The 23,766-nt window shown below is 43.5% G+C and overlaps 1 pseudogene; it reads right to left on the reverse strand.

The window, feature by feature from the left end:
* Window positions 1-11,506: 11,506 nt before the first annotated feature.
* LOC106675510 (uncharacterized) overlaps window positions 11,507-23,766 on the reverse strand; it is a 31,398-nt pseudogene continuing 19,138 nt past the window's right edge.

Here is a 23,766-nt window from a genome sequence, read left to right on the forward strand (position 1 = left end):
GGTATGTGGAGGCGGATGGCAGGAACCAAAGGAGAGTCCCAACAAAGAAACAACAAAGCACCTTCATTTACTAATAGTACCTGTAAGCACACTGAGCTCAAGTGCTTGCACTTAAACTTTATGGCGACCTTTATTTTGATGATCCGTATGATACAGTTATGATACAGATCACCTGACAATAAAAAAGTATATGCATAGTTGAGAGGAGGTCTGATTGCAGCAGGGTGTTGAAGGTCATGTTTTGACCATGAGGCTATAGCTATAGCTACCCAAATGAGGCCCTTGAGGCAGTGTATGTGAATGAATTGGGATAGACAGCGGTAAGGCAGCCGCTCACTCTCTATCTATGATTGTATTTTAAAAAGGGCACGCTGTCTAGAAATGAAGGGCACCCTTTCAGCAGGCAGCTTACACAGGCCTCCCTGAAGCCCACAGACCGGCTGACTCCGGCTGGCCTTTTCCCTGAAGGCTGCTCCTATAAACTGTGAAGGTGTCCCATATGGTGAGGGATACATTAGCCCATCACCGATGTGACCTCACTGAAAACTAGGAATGTCCTTGAGGTCTTTTCAATGTTCTAGAGTTTTCTTTTACTCAGCAGTCTATTTCTTCACTAAAAACCTTTTTTTAAACATAAAACATAACCCAGAAAGACTTTACAAAACAGCAGGCTTTCTTCACATTTTCCCTTTTGAATTTTCACCTGTTTTGCAAATGGAAATATTATCATAAAGTGGAAACAGATGATTTAAAAAGTAACATCTTGTACTTGTGAAATTATGGAAAACACACAAACAAAAATAATAATAAATGCAACCCTAAATTTAACCCTAAGCAGTTCCTGAGTCATTGGGAGGGGCAGCGGGTCATTTACCATTTGGAAGGTTGATGGATTGTTCCCCTGCTTCTCCTGTCCATGCCTCAGAGTGTGTGTGTGTGTGTGTGTGTGTGTACAGAAAAGGTAAAGGTACAACACTGCATGAATGAGAGAGAGAAAGCACACTGATGCTCAAAACAGAGTAAAGGCATTTCTACGGTCTACTTACCATTTAATGCTGTAATATACATAACAGTGTTCCTAATAGTGATACAGTGTTGCTGTTAATGCACGATGGGTGGATAGAAAAAAAGACGTTTCCTAATCCCTTATGCTACAGTCAGCTGATTTCAGTTTGTATGCAGAGAGGAGGAAAAAGTCAAAGTTGTCCATGGCCTTTGAGAACTTGAAATATTGACATTTTATTGAGTTTTACTGCACAAAACACCATGACAGTGAGGTGCATATTGTTCATAGACCAAACAAAATGCATATAAAACATTGACTCTTTATTTATCATTAATCAGTCTGGATGAAACATAGTAAAGCTGCATAGGGATTTGGGAATTCTAATTATTAAGAATTATTATTACGTGTGTGTAATATGCCGACATTACATCTACTTTACGTGTATGCTTGGATGCAGCTACTCAGCCATGGAAATCTGTTCCACAGAAAGTTCTCTGCACACTGTTCTTGAGCTAATTGAAGGTCACAAGTTTGGAGGTTTGTAGCTACTGAAAATTTGGCAACTTCTGCGCTATTGTTTGCAGTTCGTTCTACAGGGTGGGCCATTTATATGGATACACCGTAATAACATGAGAATGGTTGGTGATATTAAAGTCCTGTTTGTGGCACATTAGTATATGTGAGGGGGCAAACTCCTCCAGATGGGCGGTGACCATGGTGGCCATTTAGAAGTCGGCCATCTTGAATGCAACGTTTGTTTTTTCAATAAGAAGAGGGCCATGTGACACATCAAACTTATTGGTAAAGTCACAAGAAAAACAATGGTGTGCTTGGTTTCAACGTAACTTTATTCTTTCATGAGTTTCAAGAGGGAAACACGTCATCATGTAGCAATTTCAAATATGCAGTGGCCTTGAGGTTTCCATTGATGAAGAATGGACCCACTATTGTTTTACCCCATATACCACACCAAACCGTCACTTTTGTTGTTCCAACAGTCTTGGAGGGATCCATCCAATGTGGGTTAGTGTCAGACCAATAGCGGTGGTTTTGTTTGTTAACTTTACCATTCACATAAAAGTTTGCCTCATCACTGAACAAAATCTTCTGTGTGAACTGAGGGTCCTGTTCCAGTTTTTGTTTTGCCCATTCTGCAAATTCTGTGGCCGATCTGGGTCATCCTCGCTGAGATGCTGCAGTAGCTGGAGTTTGTAAGGGTGCCATTTGTGAGTAGCTAACATCCGCCGAGGGATGTTCGACTAATGCCACTCTCCAGTGACATGCGGCGAGTGCTACGCTGTGAGCTCTTGCTGAATGAAGCTAGGACAGCCACTGATGTTTCTTCATTAGTGACAGTTTTCTTGCGTCCACATTTTGGCAAATCCAACACTGAACCAGTTTCACGAAACTTAGCAAGCAGTTTGCTAACTGTAGCATGGGAGATGGGTGGTCTCGTAGGGTGTCTTGCATTGAAATCTGCTGCAATGACCCGGTTACTGCGTTCACCAGATATCAACACAATTTCCATCCGCTCCTCACGTGTTAACCTTCGACATGTCAATGGCTGTAAACAAAGAGAAACTTGTAAATAACTCATGAAAGAATAAAGTTACGTTGAAACCAAGCACACCATTGTTTTCTTGTGACATTACCAACAAGATGGCCGACTTCTTCATGGCCACCATGGTCACCACCCATCTTGAGGAGTTTGCCCCCTCACATATACTAATGTGCCACAAACAGGACTTTAATATCCCCAACCATTCCCATGTTGTTACGCTGTATCCATATAAATGGCCCACCCTGTATTACCTTTAACAGCTGACTGTAGAGCATTTCATCCCTGACTTTTAATGATGTACCTGTAACTTTTACACAGGCAGTGGAACCCCCCGAGGTCCGAATGCCTCTTTGCTGTAAAATTTCAGACCTTTTTCAAAGCTTCCCCAGATCCTGTTTAAACCACGTGCTTCCGATCGTGGGGTGAAAGTTGAAACAGTTCTTAAAATGAACAAGCGAATAACAGTGAGAAAAGGGGGCTTTCTAAATGCAAGCATTTTAACTTTAGTTAATTTAGTTTTACATGCATTTGTGACAACTTGCCTTCATCACTGCAATATACTTTATGTTGGCGTTGATCAGGCCTCACGATCACATTTACAAATGGTTCAGAAAGCTGCTGCTGCTCATTTGCTAACAGAGACACTCACATGTGAGCACATGACCCCTGTCTTCAGTCTTTACACAGCTTTGCTTTTAAGTGGTCTGTCTCCAACTTAGATCAGCTGACCAGCTGTTTGTTGCTCCCATGTCATGATGGAAACACCTGGGGGACTGAGCTTTTGTTCTTGTGGCCTCCAAATAATGGAATAAGCTCCTCCCCCATATTAGGGTGGATTTGATTTTAAACAGAATCAAATTTGAAAACACATTTTCTAAAAGGCATTTTAGCAGTATTAACAGAGTTAGCTTCTAGTCAGTTTTAAGTTTCTTTAAAAACGATATATAATCAGTTTAGTGCTACATGCCCCAAAATAAGCGCTAGGGAATGACAGGAGTACCAATGGTATGACAGGGAAACGAAAAAGCCAAAGGTTTGTTTTTTTAAAGAGCTCAAAGAGGTGGGAACACTGCTAATTAAACCAAACAAACGAAGACTTTAGTCAAATTAAAGCTACACTTAGAAATCAGCAGCTCCTCCCAAGCAGCCCAAAGAAAACACAAATCCCAGTTAATACACACAGAATCCACCACTGCTGCTCACCACCCGGGACTGACCTACTTATTGAGTGAGCAGCGCTTCAGTAACATACTGCTGGGTGGCTGATCACTGAGTAACGTCAGCTGGGAGCTGCCACCTCAGGAGAAATGGGTGGCAGCTCAGCTCCTGGATAAGACACACCCACACATCACGGGGACCTACGAGAGCTGAAACTGTTTTATTTATAGTACACTTTGTTCTCTATTTTTTTTATTTATACCTTTATTTATTTATTATTGTTATTTATTTTCCCCCCTTTGATTAATCTGTGGTTTTGTGACTTTTAATGTGTTGTTTTGGGTTTTTCGTGTGCTCTATAAATAAACATGGACTGGATACTGATTATTTTTGTCTTATACAATGAATACGTAGATAAATATATGTATTCATTTTTCCTTTGTTTGCTGTTTTTGCCATCTCACTATATACAGTGATATTAACATGATAAACTAACATACATGTCTCTGATTTCACACGAGAGAAGCAAACATGCGTGGTATCCTTAGTGTCAAGCAGCCAGAACGTGAGAGCAGAAGCCATGGTGAGTCTGGCTCGTTGCATTTTATTCTTCTGTGATCTGTGAAGTGCACTCTGGATTTTAGATTTGTTAATCGGGTTCATGGCCCCACAGATGTAGCCACCCATGTAGATGGGAACTGTAGGGATTTTCAGCCACCTCGGATGTGTTGTTGGAAGTGGATGATTTAAGTGTTTGCCAAAAGTTCATTTCCAAAGGTTTGTCAAGATTCAACCAGAACTCAGAAGTTTCACTTCAGCAATCAGTATAACTTCACTTTCAGCACAGCTGGCTGATGGTCCACAGACTGCTTGAACCTCATATTCTGGAAACAGCTCTGTGGAGGCAGTAGGGCCAACAGTGGCAGACAGTGAATGTGCTACCTCTGCTGGACCATAATAACATTAATAATGATAACGATTAATAATTAAAAGAAAGATTATGTGTGTGCCCTTATTAGGATAGAGATGGAATGACTGCACAGCACGCGTGTTTAAGGACTTCAAAAGTGCCATATTTGAATTTATTTGGAATTTCGTGAACCACACAAACCCGTTTCATTCCAGCAGGTCAGAGAACTCGTCAGCCAAAAATAACCATGTTATTGATACTAACAGTCTGTAAACGTAACATTTTACTTTTAAATTGTGCTTCAATTCAAAACACTTGAAAACAGCATCTTGAAACTCGAAAGCACTTGAGTGCATCACTTAAAGTAAGTGAAAAAGTAAGAAAACCTGTCTGTCAAGGTTGCACAGCTTCATCTTAATTCCGGTGGCGGTGGCTCGAGAGTTAGCGCGGGTCATCTGCTAATCAGAAGGTTGGTGGTTTGATCCCCGGCTGCTCCACTGTGCATGCCAAAGTGTTCTTGGGCAAGATGCTGAACTCTTCCAACGTGTTTGCTAGAGTGATGGTGTGTGTGAACGTGGGATAGAAAGCACTTCACTGTCAGTAGAAATGTGCCACATGAGAACCAGTGTTACAGGTTATTGAGTTATTGAGAATGACTTTCAGCAGCTAATGAACAATGAGCCTTGCAACAGATTAACAGACAGTTTCCCGTCCCTGCCCACAGTAACCATCCCTTTTTACATCAGAGTAATTTCAGCATCGGCTTGTATCCAAAATAATAAACGGAGCAGATTATTTCTCCTCCTTTTTGTGTAAATTGGCTGAAAAATATTCGCTGGTATGTTCACTGTGTGTCTGTGTATGAGTATCGGGTGGGTGGTTGGATGAGTGGGAGGAAAAGCCTAATGAACCGTGCTTCAAGAGTGATTTGAGAATGATTCGATGTGCAGTGACCTTCCCACATAAAATTACCATAATTTTTACTTTTATCCTTGGAAAAAAAGGGTAAAAATAAAAATACCCAACAGATCAGAAGTCTTGAAGTCTGGTGGGAGCTGCAGCTCTCTCAGTGATCCTGGTGAGTCACAGATAGGAAGTGCTCAAAACAGAAACAGACATCAATTCCTCCCTTTCGGCTTCCTCTCAGGCTCCACTGGATGCTTTTATTTGTTTGTGGCTTTGTCAGTGGCCCATCCTCATGTTCCATTTCTATTTTTGCATGTTCATCTACAGTAGATGAAAGCAGACTTTCCCCTCAAAGCCCAAGTTCTTCTAAAAGAGTCGTTTTTATGAGAACAGCCAGCGCCGTATCATTATCCAAATGAGGAGAAGAAATCCTCCGTTCTTAATTAAAGCACAAACTACACTTAGAAGATGATAGACCTGCTTTTTATTTTTGCATTAAAAACAAAAGCAGATAAAAAAAATCTGTCATATGTTGTCCTCATTTTTCCTAAGCTTACAGTGCATCTATATTATTATTATTATTATTATTATTATTATTATTATTAATAATGTTGTTGTTGTTGTTGTTGTTATTAATAAACAATAGCACAGGTTGACATCAGGTTATGGGGTAGGGTTTGAGTGACTTTGCTGAAACCTTTGCTGGTGGGCTAGTTTGAGTTTACAGATTATGCTGCTGTCTGGCATCATCACCACAACACTCAGAGGAGACCAGGGGCCAGTTTAAGAAGCCAAAACAAAAGACTCGTCAGTGAGGAGAGCCTGTGTAGTGGGGAAACTATTTTACTGCAAACGATAGATGGAGCTAAACATGTTCTAAAAACGTATTTCTTAAATTTCTTAAAAACTCTTATTTCTGAAGTCTTCAGTCGATGAAGATGGACCTAGGTTTTTGAGAGCAGGGCTCCACAGCATGCATTAGCCTTTGTACATGTAGTGTTTTATGTTCACTGTAGAAAGAGATAAAACACTTGGATCAGTCAACAGTCTGTCATTAGCTCCACATTCATTCCAACAGAGGGAATCCGACTCCTTCATTCCTGTGAAATCCCCACTCGTCAATGACACATAACATTAATAGAGCTCATTAGCCATCTGCTGATCATCTGTAGTAATGAAATGTTTTTTAACTAGGTTCATGTTTGTTTTGTACCAACCTTACTTCAGAGTGAAGTAAGTTTTATTTCTCTTTCGCTCTCTCCCAGGAACTCAAGATAAATCTTGAGATAATCTCAGGCTCATCAAACATGACAGTTGAACACAGAGAAACACAGACATGCCTGAGAAATCTGCATTTCTGCTGAGGCTTTAAAATCAACAGTATTGTACCACAGTACAACAACCCACACTGCCTTGTGTTGACGATCCGTTATACTGCTGGGATTATAAAAGTTTGGACAATTTTCAATTCAATTCAATTCAATTGTATTTATATCAGATGATGATATGAAAAATCGTTTGTTTCATGGTGTAAAAATATGTTACATGGTTGTGATGCTCACTGTAGTGTCTGTATTAAATTCAATTCAATTTTATTTATATAGCGCCAAATCACAACAAAAGTCGCCTCAAGCCGCTTCATAGATACAGAGAAAAACCCAACAATCATATGACCCCCTATGAACAAGCACTTTGGCGACAGTGGGAAGGAAAAACTCCCTTTTAACAGGAAGAAACCTCCGGCAGAACCAGGCTCAGGAAGGGGCGGGGCCATCTGCTGTGATTGGTTGGGGTGAGAGAAGGAAGACAGGATAAAGACATGCTGTGGAAGAGAGACAGAGGTTAATAACAGATATGATTCAATGCAGAGAGGTCTGTTAACACATAGTGAGTGAGAAAGGTGACTGGAAAGGAAAAACTCAATGCATCATGGGAATCCCCCGGCAGCCTACGTCTATTGCAGCATAACTAAGGGAGGATTCAGGGTCACCTGGTCCAGCCCTAACTATATGCTTTAGCAAAAAGGAAAGTTTGAAGCCTAATCTTGAAAGTAGAGATAGTGTCTGTCTCCTGAATCCAAACTGGAAGCTGGTTCCACAGAAGAGGGGCCTGAAAACTGAAGGCTCTGCCTCCCATTCTACTTTTAAATACTCTAGGAACAACAAGTAGGCCTGCAGAGCGAGAGCGAAGTGCTCTAATAGGGTGATATGGTACTACAAGGTCATTAAGATAAGATGGGGCCTGATTATTTAAGACCTTGTATGTGAGGAGCAGGATTTTGAATTCTGGATTTAACAGGAAGCCAAAACAGGAGAAATCTGCTCTCTCTTTCTAGTCCCTGTCAGGACTCTTGCTGCAGCATTTTGGATCAGCTGAAGGCTTTTCAGGGAGTTTTTAGGACTTCCTGATAATAATGAATTACAGTCGTCCAGCCTGGAAGTAATAAATGCATGAACTAGTTTTTCAGCGTCACTCTGAGACAGGATATTTCTAACTTTAGAGATGTTGCACAAATGGAAGAAAGCAGTCTTACATATTTGTTTAATATGTGCGTTGAAGGACATGTCCTGGTCAAAAATGACTCCAAGGTTCCTCACAGTGTTACTGGAGGCCAAGGTAATGCCATCCAGAGTAAGAATCTGGTTAGATACCATATTTCTAAGCTTTTCAGGGCCGAGTACAATAACCTCAGTTTGATCTGAATTAAGAAGCAGAAAGTTAGCGGCCATCCAGGTCTTTATGTCTTTAAGACATTCCTGCAGTTTAACTCATTGGTGTGTGTTATCTGGCTTCATGGACAGATAGAGCAGGGTGTCATCTGCATAGCAGTGTAAATGTATGCTATGTCTTCTAATGATACTGCCTAAGGGAAGCATGTATAATGTAAACAGAATTGGTCCTAGCACTGAACCCTGTGGAACTCCATAATTAACCTCAGTGTGTGAAGAGGACTCTCCATTTACATGCACAAACTGGAGTCTATTAGATAGATATGATACAAACCACTGCAGCACAGTACCTGTATTACCTACAGCATGTTCTAATCGCTCTAATAGGATATTATGGTCGACAGTATCAAACGCTGCACTGAGGTCTAGCAGGACAAGCACAGAGATGAGTCCACTGTCAGAGGCCATAAGAAGATCATTTGTAACCTTCACTAAAGCTGTTTCTGTGCTGTGATGAGCTCTGAAACCTGACTGAAACTCTTCAAATAAACCTCTGCAGATGATCTGTTAGCTGTTTGACAACTACTCTTTCAAGGATGTTTGATATGAAAGGAAGGTTGGAGATTGGCCTATAATTAGTTAAGACTGCTGGGTCTAGAGATGCTTTTTGAGTAAAGGTTTAACTACAGCCAGCTTGAAGGCCTGTGGTACATAGCCGATTATTAGAGATAGGTTGATCATATTTAAGATCGAAGCATTAATTAATGGCAGGACTTCTTTGAGCAGTTTTGTAGGAATGGGGTCTAAAAGACACGTTGATGGTTTGGAGGAAGTAATTATTGAAGTTAACTCAGAAAGATCAATTGGAGAAAAAGAGTCTAACTTAACATCAATGGTACTAAGAGTAGCTGTAGATAATATTACATCTGTGGGATGATTATTGGTAATTTTTTCTCTAATGATAAAAATTTTATTTGTGAAGAAGTTCATGAAGTCATTACTAGTTAACGTTAAAGGGATGGTTGGCTCAACAGAGCTCTGACTGTTTGTCAGCCTGGCTACAGAGCTGAAGAGAAACCTGGGGTTGTTCTTATTTTCTTCAATCAGTGATGAATAGTAAGATGTTCTGGCTTTGCGGAGGGCTTTCTTATAAAGCAACAAACTATTTCTCCAGGCTAAATGATGATCCTCTAAATTTGTGACACGCCATTTCCTCTCCAGATTACGAGTCATCTGCTTTAGGGTACGTGTTTGAGAATTATACCACGGAGTCAGGTACTTCTGATTAGAGACCTTAGTTTTCACAGGAGCTACAGTATCCAGAGTCGTACGTAGTGAGGAGGTGAAATTATTAACAAGATAATCGACCTCTGTTGGGGTAGCGTTCAGATAGCTGCTCTGCTCTGTGTTGGTACAGGGCATTGAAGATGATAACAGTGGGTGGATTATATTCTTAAACTTAGTTACAGCGCTTTCAGAAATTTTCTTGGCGGACTGCTTTAACACCAATCACACGTGATCTAAATAACAAAGTTTGTGTTGTTTTTGACTGCAGAAATCACTTCATGGTTACAGTTCACGGTTTTGTAGTGGCTACTTCAAACATGATAGTGTACCATGTCAAAGTCTCATGCTGTCAAACTGGGTATGATCACCGCAGTGACTTCATCAGTCACCAGGTCTGAGTTCAGGAGAATCTCTTTGGGGAATCTGTTTGGGACTTTCACCGCTCTCTCCCTTTTTGCTCTCCTCTTTGTTTGTTGTGTTTCAGAGGGATCTGGAGGACATATTTTAAGTTCCCACGCTGCTGGAAGCAATGAGCTTACCTGTTCCTGATCATTTCATCTGCTGCGTCTACACAAGGTGGTGGTTTGCCTTTCCCTGCAGATGTTAGTTACCCTGTTATCTTCTGCGCAGACTGTCTGGAGGACTGGTGAGGAACTTGTGTCTGGTGAGAGATCTGAGGAGAGAAGGAACTGTGGATTCATGTGTTTTTCCTGAAACCCTGTGTGTAGCCAGAACCCTCCACACTTGCTAATCTCATTAACTACACAGCTTCAGTCTACGATAGCCTCCCTGTACCTAAGAACACTCTTGAGGGTGTCTTTGTAGTAACTTCCCATATGGCCTTTGTTCATCCAGACAGCAAACATGACCCATCAAGCGAAGGCGATTTTAAACCGTTTCCCTCTAAGGCAGCCTTTTCTAAGATGTCCTCATTTGAAACAAAGTGACTCACAGTTGTTGCGAAATCAGTTTCACCCCGGTTCTTTTTATTCCTCCTCATCCAGAGACGGCACCGACTCAGTCATTTAAGAAGGGCAGACGTGTCCCTCTGCAGATCTTCACTGCTTTGTCTGTGAAACACAGTTTTGTAGAAGCGACCCCATCATAAAACCCCCACGGTGTGCTGGAAGCTCTGTGCCTGTGTTTATGCACGAGCACGTGTGCGCGTGCCTGTGTGTCTATGTGAGTGCACGTGAGTGAGTGAGTGAGTGAGTGAGTGAGTGTGCATGTAGGTGTGGGTGTGTCGTAACAGTCAAAGCACTGTGTGTGTCTCTGCATACGTGACTTCCTGGGGGTCATAAAAGTAATCTCCTCACCCAAGCTACACCAAATTCTTCTACACAACATAGAAAACAGAGTTAACATATTACAAACACAGAGACCCCCACTCTGCATCCACTGGGTCGTTGGCCTCTTGTTGTCTTACATTTACAGATAAGCATGTGGAGAGTCTCCTGCAAACCTACTTCTAAGTTTATAACAATTATGAGTTTTTATTAAAGGTACAAGCATCAGCATCAGCAACCCCCAACTGTAGCTTCCTGTCTCCTGGCAGGCAGGCAGACCCCCAGTGTCCATAAATTCCTTTCTCTCTAAACAATTACACTCTCAGGCTACAGCTAAGCCAAACTGAAACACAGACCAATCCCTCCTTATTCCTCTGATCTAAACAAATTTAACACATCATATTATAATAATTATTTTCTTGTACTCACACAGTGTAGACCTCAGATGATGTTGAATGGTTCAATGTATTGTTGTCGTACAGAACAACTTTAATTTTCACTCTCCAAAAGTTGTTTCTGTTCATCTGGACGTAGCGTTTTGCGGGAGAAACGTTTCGTCATCATCAGGTGACGTCTTCAGTCTCAGCTGCAGGTTGCAATCTTATAAACAGAACATCTGCATAACGACTGAAACCAGCCCACTGAAGGAACAACTGGGCTGGGAGGTCAGTTCCTTAATCGTAATTATGCAAATTCTCATCACCAATGATCAACAACCACTGATCAATGGCCATGAGTCCCATTCACAGAGAGTTGGGGAATGGCTGCAATCACAGCGTTGTAAGATGGTGACAGATGTACCCTTAGGCCCCCTCCTCGATTCCGAGATGGTCTTTCCCTTTTCACGTAAATGGCTGCATTCAAACCAGCGTTCCTCCCTGTCCAGGATGTGAACATCCTCATCCTTGAAAGAGTGTCCACTGGCCTGTAGGTGTGAATAGACTGCAGAGTCCTGGCCTGACGAGGTGGCTCTTCTGTGTTGTGCCATCCTCTTAGTCAGAGGTTGTTTGGTTTCCCCGATGTATAAATCCTGGCAATCCTCCTGCACTTAACAGCGTACACTATGTTACTCTGTTTGTGTCGGGGGACCCGATCCTTGGGGTGGATCAGTTTTTGGCGCAGCATGTTTTGGGGTTTAAAAGCCACAGAGACCTGGTGTTTAGAAAAAATGTGTCTCAGCTGCTCCGATACTCCTGACACATATGGGATCACTGCAGGTTTTTGCTTAGGCAGCGGTTGTCCTTCTCTCCTGGATCGGCTGGAGCTTTCTTTAGGTGCTTTTCCAGCTCTGACAAAAGTCCAGCTGGGATAACCACATTTACTCAGAGCCTTCTTGATGTTCTTCTGCCTCCCTGGCTGCTGTGTCTGTGGGGATGGTGTTCGCTCTGTGTTGCAGCGTCCTGATGACGCCCAGTTTGTGCTCCAGTGGATGATGAGAGTCAAACCTTAGATACTGATCCGTATGTGTAGGTTTACCGTACACGTCAGCTTTTAAATGTCCCCCATTACTGATGGAAATCTCACAGTCTAAGAAGGCTAACCTGCCACTTTTCATATCCTCCCTGGTGAATTTGATGTGTTGGTCCACCGAGTTAATGTGATCTATGAATTGTGGTACGTCCTGAGATTTGATTTTCACCCAGGTGTCATCCACATATCAGAATCAGAATCAGAATACTTTATTGATCCCTGGGGGAAATTATTTTTTGTTACAGTGCTCCATTTTAAACCAACATTAAGACAAGACAGACAATACGCTAACTAAGAATAGTACAATATATACATATATATACATACATACATACATACATAAGTCACTTATAAATAAATAGTTGGAAAAGAAACATGTGTAGCTGTAGCAGCAAACAGTGTGTTAAGTGGATGCGTTGTACATCTGAACCCATGCCTTGGTGGTGTTCCAGGATAGGAGAGCAAAGCCCTCTTTTCCACTTCTTCCATGTACAAATTGGCCATGATGGGTGAAACTGGGGAGCCCATGGCACACCCATGTTTCTGCCTGTAGAACTGACCCTTGTATGTGAAGTAGGTGGAATCAAGACACAGTTCAAACACACGTGGTCGGTGCTGAGAGTGGTCCTGTAATCTCTTACACACTACCTCCAACGCTTCTGTGACTGGGATGCAAGTGAAGAGAGATGTAACGTCGTACGAGACCATGGTTTCATCTGCCTCCATAATGACATCTCTCACCTTCTCAACAAAATCCAGGGTGTTCTGGATGTGGTGTTCAGAGCTGCCCACCAGCGGGTTGAAGATCAAAGCCAGAAGCTTGGAGATGTTATAGGTGACCGAGTTGATCATGCAGACAATCTGTCTTAAAGGTGCACCCTGTTTATGTATCTTTGGTAAACCATACAGACTTGGTGTAGACTCCCCTGGGTACAGCCTGTGGTATGAGGTCCGGTCAATAGCCTTGTCTTGGTTTAACTGCTTCAGACAGTCTATCACCCTCTTCCTGTAACCACTTCCTGGGCCTCGTTTCAGGGGCTCATAAGTATTTTCATCACTGAGTAGTGACAAAATCTTCTCATGATAGTCTTTCTGGTTTAGCAATACTGTGCATCTACCCTTGTCTGCCAGCAGGATGATAATGTTGTTGTCATCACTAAGTGATGTGAGTGCCTTCCTCTCCTCCGTGGTGATGTTGGATGCTGGGGGCTTTGCATTGCTGAGACAGGCTGAAACTTTTGTCCGTAGTTGCTCTGCTTCCACTTCTGCAATATTGTTGTTTGGAATTGCTGTTTCTGTGGCTGTGATCAGCTCCACTAGCGGGATTTGTCTCGGTGTGACAGCAAAATTCAACCCTTTAGCAAGGATGTTTTTCTCTGTTTGGGTAAGCTGTCTGTCAGACAAATTCTTCACCCACTTGTCCACATCCTCCGTGTCGCCTCCTTGTCTTTTTTTCTTTTGCCTGTCCCGTTTGGCTCTTTTGCCATCAGAATTGTTGTCTAAAGGCAAAGAAAGATGCCCAACGGATTTACTTTACCAAACTGACCATCCCAGCCTTGCCGTAATGGTCCATTTGATTCACCTTTTATTGTTTATTTTATTTTCACTTACTGAATACGGGACAGACTTGACTGGGGGAAAGAAGGGGAGAAAGAAAGAGGGAAAGAGAAACAGCTGAGAAGAGGGACGGGGGAGAAGGGCAAAAGACAAAAACCAACAGAACGGGCAGAAAAAAAAAGAAAAAAAAATGCATATATCAATCACCTGGATCACCTGCTGAGAAAGAAAAAAGAAAACAAGCAGAAGAGAACAAGAGTAATAGAATAAACAACATCACAATGATATATGGGAATATGACAGTAAATACTAAATGTTAAACATTTTTGTGCAGCACATAAGATCAACAGAACACAGTGTGCTTTGAGGTAGGAGCCAAAAAGGGTGTAGTTTGCGTGTGTGATCACTCGTGTGTACACCTGTGAGCATGGACGCGCTTGTTTTTTTAAAAGGTTCCTTCATGTAATGATCTGCTAGAGGGTGTGGGGGGGCCACAGCCCCGTCCTCCAGGGCATGAAGCAGGTATGGAGGAGATCGAAACTCCAGACATCCAGAGGCCCCCAGAACACAAGAGACCAAGGAAGACCAACAGAGGGGCAGCCGCGCCACTGTCCCAGAAAGAGCTGAGGAGAGTCCCAGATGAGGGCTCACTCAGCAGCCATGGAGCAGAAGCCAGGGGGGGTTGCAGTGACGCGCCCGTGAGCTCCGCCGGCAGCCAGCTGCGCCTGAGTGACCGAGCCCCAGGCCGAGAGGCCGGGGGCACCCCACCTCCGAAGTGGCCCGAGCGAGCCCCAGGCTCCAGGCCCCGATAAGCGGCCGCCAAGGAGTGAGCCGGTGTGTACCTGGACGCCCATCCCCGGACACAAAGAACCACCAACGCACCGATGTCTGAGGGAGTCCGCCACTGGCAGGGGAAGTGGTGGTAGGGGGAGATAGGCCTCCAAACCTTGGAGGGCCTGAGATGTCCCCAGAGAGGTGGCGCCTGACACCCAACCTGACATATAGACACAGACATACAGGCACACACAGATACAAACATCCATTCCCACCCTCATGCTCTCATATGCACTTACTCCACACTCAACCAACGTGGAGACAGACATAAAGAGACGTTGTACACACGATCACACTCCCCAAGCGTACTCTACAAACCGGGTCTAGGTACCCTTGCCCCTGGAGGGGGGAACTGCACCCAGACCCAGGTGGTGTTACCCTTTTCCCTGCGGTGGGGGGAGGCAGACCGCCCCGACTCCGCAGCAGCAGGGAGGCCCCACACTCCAGACCGCAGTCGGACAGCCAACTCCAGGATGATAATGTTGTTGTCATCACTAAGTGATGTGAGTGCCTTCCTCTCCTCCGTGGTGATGTTGGATGCTGGGGGCTTTGCATTGCTGAGACAGGCTGAAACTTTCGTCCGTAGTTGCTCTGCTTCCACTTCTGCAATATTGTTGTTTGGAATTGCAGTTTCTGTGACTGTGATCAGCTCCACTAGCGGGATTTGTCTCGGTGTGACAGCAAAATTCAACCCTTTAGCAAGGATGTTTTTCTCTGTTTGGGTAAGCTGTCTGTCAGACAAATTCTTCACCCACTTGTCCACATCCTCCGTGTCGCATCCTTGTCTCTTCTGGCCGCTGAGGACACTCTCTGTATATTGCTGTGGTTTCCGACGTACAACAAGTAAGTCAAACTTCCTTTGTTGCCTGGTCTTAGACTTCTTGTGCTGTGCTAGACGAGTCTAATAAGTAAAGTCAAACACCTTTTTAAGAGTACTCTCATCTAAAAGCATTGTCAGTCTCTGTCTCCTCTTGAGATTTTACCATGTCGATGGTAAAATCTGTTTGCCTCACCCGTTAAGCAACTGATGCTGTGCGTTCTGGAGGATTTTTGTTGCCTGGAAGCCTTTAACTGAAGAGCTCATTTGCAGACTTTTAGGAGTAATCCTGTTTTGTCGGCATCTGAGGCTGAATCTCAGGTGGTTCCTGTAGTCCGCCATCTTACCTTCAATCTTATAAACAGGACATTTGCATAATGACTGAAACCAGCCCACTGAAGGAACAATGGGCCGGGAGGTCAGTTCCTTCATCTTAATTATGCAAATTCTCATGACCATTGATCAACAACCACTGATCAATATCCATGAGTCCCATTCACAGAGAGTTGGGGAATGGCTGCAATCACATTGTAAGATGGCAAATTTTCACTGTTTGTGATTGTTGGGGGGGGATGTAACACGACAAGGGCAATAGCACAAGCTGTACACAAGCTGACACTACAAAGAATAAATTGTACATCAAATATTTATTTTATAAACTTTACACACTATTTAAAATGACCTTACAGCGTTAACTTAAGTAGGAGGGAAACAGTAAACAAATCCATCTTCTGGGTCTCCAAAGCCAAACCAGTAAACCCCACTATTCCACTCTTCCTGGAAAGAAAAGTAAACACTGTAAAGTGAAACCAAAGGAAAGGTACAATGCCTCAGCTCCCTTGCTCTGCAAAAAACAGGAGAAGAGGTTTACATTAAAAAAGAAATGGCACAGAAGCCCCCACCAAACGTCTGCCAAGCACCGTGAGTAGCAAACAGGACACAAGCTAGGCTATGTTTGGCTTCCAACAGTAACTAAAGCAAAACACCACTAATAGCAGGCACACACTTCTCAGTGCTCGTAGCCAAAAGAGAGAGGAAAGCCTTTGCTGGAGCTATATATGCTGTTCCACAAAGGGTCATGATGCTGCTCAGCTGTGGCAATCAGGTGTGGTCACCTGGAACAGAGAGGGAGGGAAAGAGAGCAACTCTGTTCCAGGAAGAGGCCAGAAGGTCAGAGGACGTAACAGCACTGAGCAGCTCCTTCAGTGGGAGACTGCGGCACCCACGGTGTGGGACGGAGAGATTTCGCAGGTCTTTCCTCCCCACTGCTGTCAGACTCCATAATAAAGACTTTAACTGATCAAGCACACACATCCATACATATGCAATAATACTAAGTGCAATAATCCTTTCTGTCATCGTTGTATTTTTACTCAGTTGTATATAGTATTTGTATTTGTATTCTATTTTTATCTTATTGTATATTTATTTTATTTTATTCTACTGTATATAGTATTTTATTTTATTCTATTCTGTACAGTTGTGTACTGTATTTATTCTTATTGTATTCTAATTTTTGCCTCATAACTTTTGCACTGTCCACTTCCTGCTGTGACAAAACAAATTTCCCACGTGTGGGACTAATAAAGGTTATCTTATCTTATCTTATCTTATCTTAGTAACCATGATTAGAGAGTCCTAAATCCAGTAGAAAACATCTGTAAGATTTTCTTGTTGTTTGTTTAGAGGCAAGCCTACCCTGTGCATCCATGCACTTACTCATGAAGAGACAACAGGCACATACAGACATCTATCCATCTCTGCCAGGCTATCCATTTGTTGTGTGTTTCTACTCTGTGTTGCACCATCTGATGGATTGCTGTAGGCAGGGTTGCTGCTCTCAACCTGTTTGTTCTACACTGTGTGTGTGTGTGTGTGTGTGTAATATCTTTGTCTTTTTATATTATCTGCTCTTGACTGTGAGAGCAAGACATGAAGTGGATGTTATGTGTGTATCATGTCTTTGAGCAGCTGAATAGCTGCCTGTTCCCTCCTTTGAAGAGCCAGGAGTTGCAGTAGTGTGGCGCTGCTTCTGGTGATCATCCTGAGGGCCCTTTTTTGAACACTTTCCAGCAAATTTAGCTTTCACTGCATCACTTCCAAAGAAGACAAGGCCTTGGCAGTATAGATAGCTGCAAGTATCTGGCTTAAGCACGGGCAGAGGCGGAGCTCTTTAAGGGTTCTTAAAGCTGCTTCTTCAATGTGAACGTCTCTGCTGAGGTCAAGCAAGAGCAAACCCACACAAGCACAGGGCGAGCATGCAACCGCTACACAGAAAGGCAAAGGTGAAGGCCTTACCATCAAAACACAGAGAATTATGTGAACAAGAACGAGTGTTCACATGTCGGGGTCATGTTGTGTAATAACAGTGAATTGCTGGCTAACTGTAACATCTACCTTTGTCTGTAAATATGTTTTCCATCAATGTCTTTGCCATGTTATCATTAGACCCCTTTCTTCCACATGATAATAAAATGAATAAATGATACTGAAGTTTTAGCAGTCTGCTTGTTAGGGGCTCCTTCAGCTTTCATATATGCGTCTGTTTGTTAAGATGTGGTGTGTAAAAAGAAGCTCGTTGTTTTTCACCTGCACACCGAGGCATGTTCTGTGGGGAGCCAAAAGTCTCCAGGCAGGTGACATTACTCACCCTCCTCTCCTCTCACCAGCCTGCCTCATGTTTCTGTCAGCTCACATTGTGTAGGAGCCCATCAGTGTTGTGGCTGAGAGGAGAGTCCAAGGAGTCAGACACCTTTTATTATCTTGGGGACTGAACTTGTGTGTAGTGGCTGTCAGAGCTCGACACAGAGGGCAGTCTGAGTAGGAACAGGCTGTGGGTTTCTTTTGTCTAATTCACACATGAGTGGCAGAGCAACACTACCTGTCCGTTTATTGTCTTATTAATATTGTTATTATCATCATCACTGTCATCAGCCCAGCTCCAAGTGCCAGTCCCTCAGACACTGAAAACTCTCTGATTCCTGTAGAGACCAATTAAGGGCGCCCAGTCTACACAGAAACAGTGTCTGGCATTTTCACCTTGACAGATTTAATGAATACGGGAAAGACATGCTTGAAACTTAAAACTGCTGTACAATCAGCCCATTGGCATGGAAAGTTGAGCCATGTGGCCAAGACAAAATGACTGTGGGCCTCCGAGGGCTGACGTTCATCCTGCACAGCCTTGTGTCATGTTAATCTTCCCCCTGTTAGTCCTAAAATGCAACCGGTGTCATGTGTTGGGAGATCTCTTTTATCAGCAGCTATACTGTGGGGTTGGCAAGGAGGGCATGCAGCCCAATGCTCTGGCAGGTCATCAAGAATGAGATTTTCACACCAGATTGTTCAGGGCCTTGGTTAATAATGACCATTTCCATTGCTGGTGGCCAACAGGGTGTGAGTAAAACTGTGTATCTGTCAGCCAAAGACAATATAAGAAGAAAAGAGGAAGGCACCAGGAGAGAGGGAAAGGCAGGAGTGTGAACGAACTATGACTGGTAACAGGAGAGAGCTGCCGATGTGCTTTAGTAAAGGGAGGGAGATGTAAACGGCCTGTATTTATATAGCGCTTTACTTGGTCCTAAGGACCCCAAAGCACTTTACACATCCACCCATCCACACACTGGTGATGGCAGCTACGTTGTAGCCACAGCCGCCCTGGGGCGCACTGACAGAGGCGAGGCTGCCGGACACTGGCGCCACCGGGCCCTCTGACCACCACCACCAGTAGGCAACGGGTGAAGTCCAAGGACACAACGACCGAGACAGAGGACACACCCAAAGCAATGGACAGCGCACAAGAGAGATGAAGAAAGGACTGCAGCAAGAGTGGAGTGGGTGAGACGGGTGTGAGGGGTGATTTTTACAGGAGAATAACTGCAAGAGCGAAAAGGGAAGGTTTTCAACGTAGTAGGGACACCGGCTAGGTTCTCATTAGGGGTGACCCAAAATGAAGAGAGGGAGCGCTCGGTTTGAGAGGTCTGCGGACGGCGTTAGAGAGACGAGGCTTAGATAGTTTGGACGTGTCCAGAGGAATACTAGACAAAGGATGTTGAATGTGGAGCTTCCAGCCAGGAGGACAATAGGAATACCACAAAGAAGACACATGGATGTAGTGAAGGAGAACATCCTGGTTTTATATTTTAGTAGCTAAAAAACTGATTTGACCTGGAGGCCGATGCAGTATCCTCATTTTTCTGTCATTACTTTTTCTCTGTGGACTTTTGATGATGAGCAGCAGCAAAGAGACATTCAATTTGTATTTTCTTTCTTTAAACTAGAAAAACATGCATCCATACCAACAAAGGGCAACAAAGGAACAGAATCAAAGTCTCTGAGTGTAGCGTGCACATCAGAGGCCTTCCATCGGGACAGAAACCAGTGCTGGCAGTGTCAAGTCTAGAAGTCACCACAGCCCACTGCTTTAGACTGGTTTCAGTCGTGAAGCTATAAATGATCACATAGTAACTAATACATTTTTGAGCTGAAAATGAGGATAACATGGACATGACAACAGTTGCTGTTCACTTCAGCCTGGCTCTAAAAGCTTTACAGCATCAACAGGTGTAGGCAGTGTTTGTCCTTCGTAGCAGTGGAGAGGCGTTTATTTTTGATGTCATCCATTTTCATACTCGTTGGACTTACAGACATTGATTGTCATCCAAAGCTGTACCAAAGCAGCAGACATCTGCTACGTGTCATGGTGTTAATCTGAGTCACTGAACCTGCTGCTGCTCCCTCAAACTCTTTAAACTGACTTCATATGTGATGGAGGGTTTTAGTTTTAAAGAATGATTTGCTTACCTAGCATTAGCAGTTTATGGCTGCAGCTCGCTAACCAAGCTCGCCATTGTTAGTCAATAACGTCGTTTTCCACCCTCTACTCCAAGTTAGTCTTGGCTTCAAGACCTGATGCGGCAGCAGCCAAAATCCAAGTGATCATCTCTGTGGGTCTGTCCGTGGTTTATGGGCAGGCTTTCAGCACCACTGTTTAGATTAAGAACAACACATAAAGAAAATGGGAGCATTTGAATTATTTCATGTTTCTGTAAGTGTGTAGCTCCTGGTATTTTTTTTAATATCGTAGCACATGAATCACATTTACCGATGAGAATGCAGTTAAAGCAAGCGGTAACAGTATGAAATCAACAGCTCTCTGCACATAGCCAGAGAAGTTTTTCATTGTTGATTCTCATGCTGCATTTTTATCTTGTTTCCTCCAAACCGCGAGAGCTTAGAGACCTGTGTGTCCTGGGAGGATAACACTAAGTCAACACTAGCTGTTGTAGCTTGTGAGGGAGGTTTGGGAACAAAGATAAGGACCCTCTTAGCGAGCTGCATTCTCCAGCAAAGGCTCAGGTGTCAATGAGATTTCAAGCCAATACTCTGGATTTAGTTGCAGTTTCAAAGACTGAGTCACTGAGCTAGTGAGTGCAGTTAAAATAGAAGGAGGAACATAATGCTACTTAAAAAATCTTTGGAACAGAAGATTAATACTTATATATGTTCACATGTTTACTCCACGGTCTGTTCCAAGTGCTGCAGTTTTAGGAGCAGCTCTGCATATTTAGTGACGCCACTGAATCACAAAAACAACCATTATTAGAAAAAGCAGAAAAAACAACCGAACGCAGACGCTAGCAAACACACGTGCACGTGATTTCTGCTCAGCTGTAGTCTTTCTGTCACGGTCTCCGCGCCGGCCCGGCCGGCCCCACGAGGCTGCATGTGCTGCTTGGTTTTCTCTCTCTCTGCCTGGGCGGAGCTCACTGTGGGCTCCGCCCTTGGCCCACACACCTGTCAACAATCAGCGGTCATCACCTGGAGCACTATTTGAGGCTGGAACACAGATCCTCTCGTCGCTGGATGATTGTACTACAGACGTTAGTGTTTCTCCCAGCTCTTGTGAACCTGTGATTCGTGATTCCTCCCCGTACCTGTGACCCCCCAGTCGTGTGAACGTGTGTGAGTTTGGGCAAGAAGACGTGAGCGAGTGTGAGAGAGCTTCCCCGTGATTCCCTGGAGTTTGGATTCCCCTTCACTGTATATATCGTGCACTGGTGCTGTGAATAAACTGTTTTTTGGAGACGCCTACGGCTCTGCGCTTGAGTTCCTACTACCAGGTTGTGACACTTTCTGCAGATACAAGTATGGACTGAACTGCAGTACCATTAAAATCTGCCACAGTTATTTGATACTAATCATATAATTAAAGACAAAATGGACATGAGGACATGAGGACATGATGGCTGACACTGCAACCCAAACAGGGTTCAGTTTAGTGGTTGGGGGCTGCGCAGGAGCACGTCTGCACTGTGTGTAGGGAAACACACAAACTGCACAGTGCCTGTTCTAAGCACTTTGTGGTAAAATTGTAAATGCAGGCCATGGTTGTGGAAATGTATTGTTTTATATTTGGCATTGTCAAAATAACCTTTTTTTCAGTTATTGTCCTGATTTTGTCATAACCTGTGTAGGAACTGATATACTATGGACTCAGTTTAACAGAGTTTATTGCCAAACACCTTGTAGTGCGACGCCCGGGTTCCTGGCTCAGTGTCTGTCAGAGAGGACAAGTTAGGAGTCCACACTTCATCAAAACGTGAAAGTGGCAGCAGGGAGGCTAGATCAGTGTTTTACAGGTGATGGTGGGAGTGGACAGGTACGTGAGTCTTGGAAGGTGAGTGAATCCAAATACTTTTCTTGAAGCTGGCAATTTTCTGTCAGCACTGAACACAAGAGGAAGTCTTCAGGTAAAAATGCAGGCGACTGAGAGGCAGAGAGAAAAGGAAGGTTGCTCGGGGAGGCATCACAAGAATGGAGCCTGATTACCGCACTGTTTGTGACAGCGTAGCGGAGAATGGCAGCTTGAGCTGATCCTTAAGAACCGACCAGGAATGAGCCAATCAGGAACAGGTGTGTTGGCTGAAAGGAAGCTGAGAGGTCCCGGAGCAGGACCTGCTGATGTCGCCTCAGAGAGACAAAGGAAAATAAAACCAGATACATGTTTTCACTGTTGTGCTTTCTTTGTGCACGTTAACGGGCCACTGAGACTCTCTGAATATCTCCTGGTCGGTTTCATGTTCAGTGTAATTGTTCAGATGTTCATCAAATAAAAAAGTAGATCCTTGACCCTTAACAGTTAATGTAAATTATTTTTACCTGCAGAAATAACCAAAGAACGAAAATCAGACCATTTATTTCCTGACTGTGGTTATTAGTGTAAAAGTGCAAAATGCTTTTACTTTGTTAAATTACAGTTTATTAACTATGATGGGAGAAAATGTATATAAAGGTTCACTTTGCATATTCAAATTAAAAACACCCAAAACTACAGTAGCCAAATATTTTTACTTTCATCAGCCCAACTTCTTCAGCCGTTAACTACACAACACTGTCACCCTGCACAGGTGAGGTGTGCAGCTAACCTGCGCTGATCCAGTTAAATACAGCAATAATAGACTGTTTTAATCATTGAACATGTGATCATATTTACACTAGCATTTTCTTTGTTGAAAACAGTCACAGTAGCGTATTATTACATGTTTATATTCATGTACACCCTCTCTGTGCCCGGGCATTGTGCTGTGAGTGGTAAAGGGGAGCTGCTATATGCTTCTTTGCCTCGTGGCTTCGGTATTGTGCAGATTGTTGAGCAGTGGAGCGGCACAGGAGGAGGATGATCAGCTGTGTCCTGCCCAGGAGGAGCTGCTGACCCCAGAGTCAACCTCATCAGTTTCCCCCTGTGGACTAACGGCACAGGGGCTCAGAGCAGGCTGCTCACAAGCCGCTGTTCATGTATAACCAGCAAACTCTGCTCACACAGGCCTACAGTGCTCTATACATCACACTGTAAAGAAGGCTGGGGCAGCAGCTACGGTGTCATGTACACCTGTAAGAGAGGCTAAAGGAAAGAAACCTGAGCTGATAACAAACGAATGAAAAAAACCTCCAAAGTTGTAGTTAAAGTGGAGCGGGATTTTATCCAACTTTTGACACCACACAAATTAAGTTCTTGTATGTGCAGAATAGAGAGTAAGACCACAGGTTTCCATTTCTCAAGCAAACTAACCAGCTGGCATGTGAAAAATGAGACTCCCCAAATAATATTTTCCCAAGAAAAAGGAATTTAAGGCTGATATTTTCCATGATGAATTTGAGAGGCTGCATTACTCGTAACATAGAGCGTTTCAAATGATGAACTCTCGTGAAATACTGTTTTTAATGCTCTCATCCTCAGTAGATTAAACTGACAGGACAGAATGAAAAGGACAATGTGTCTGTTTTGGTAAATGTCCTGTGGCTG

The sequence above is a fragment of the Maylandia zebra genome, linkage group LG16 (genome assembly GCF_041146795.1).
Source record: "Maylandia zebra isolate NMK-2024a linkage group LG16, Mzebra_GT3a, whole genome shotgun sequence".
NCBI classification, from domain to species: Eukaryota; Metazoa; Chordata; class Actinopteri; order Cichliformes; family Cichlidae; genus Maylandia; species Maylandia zebra.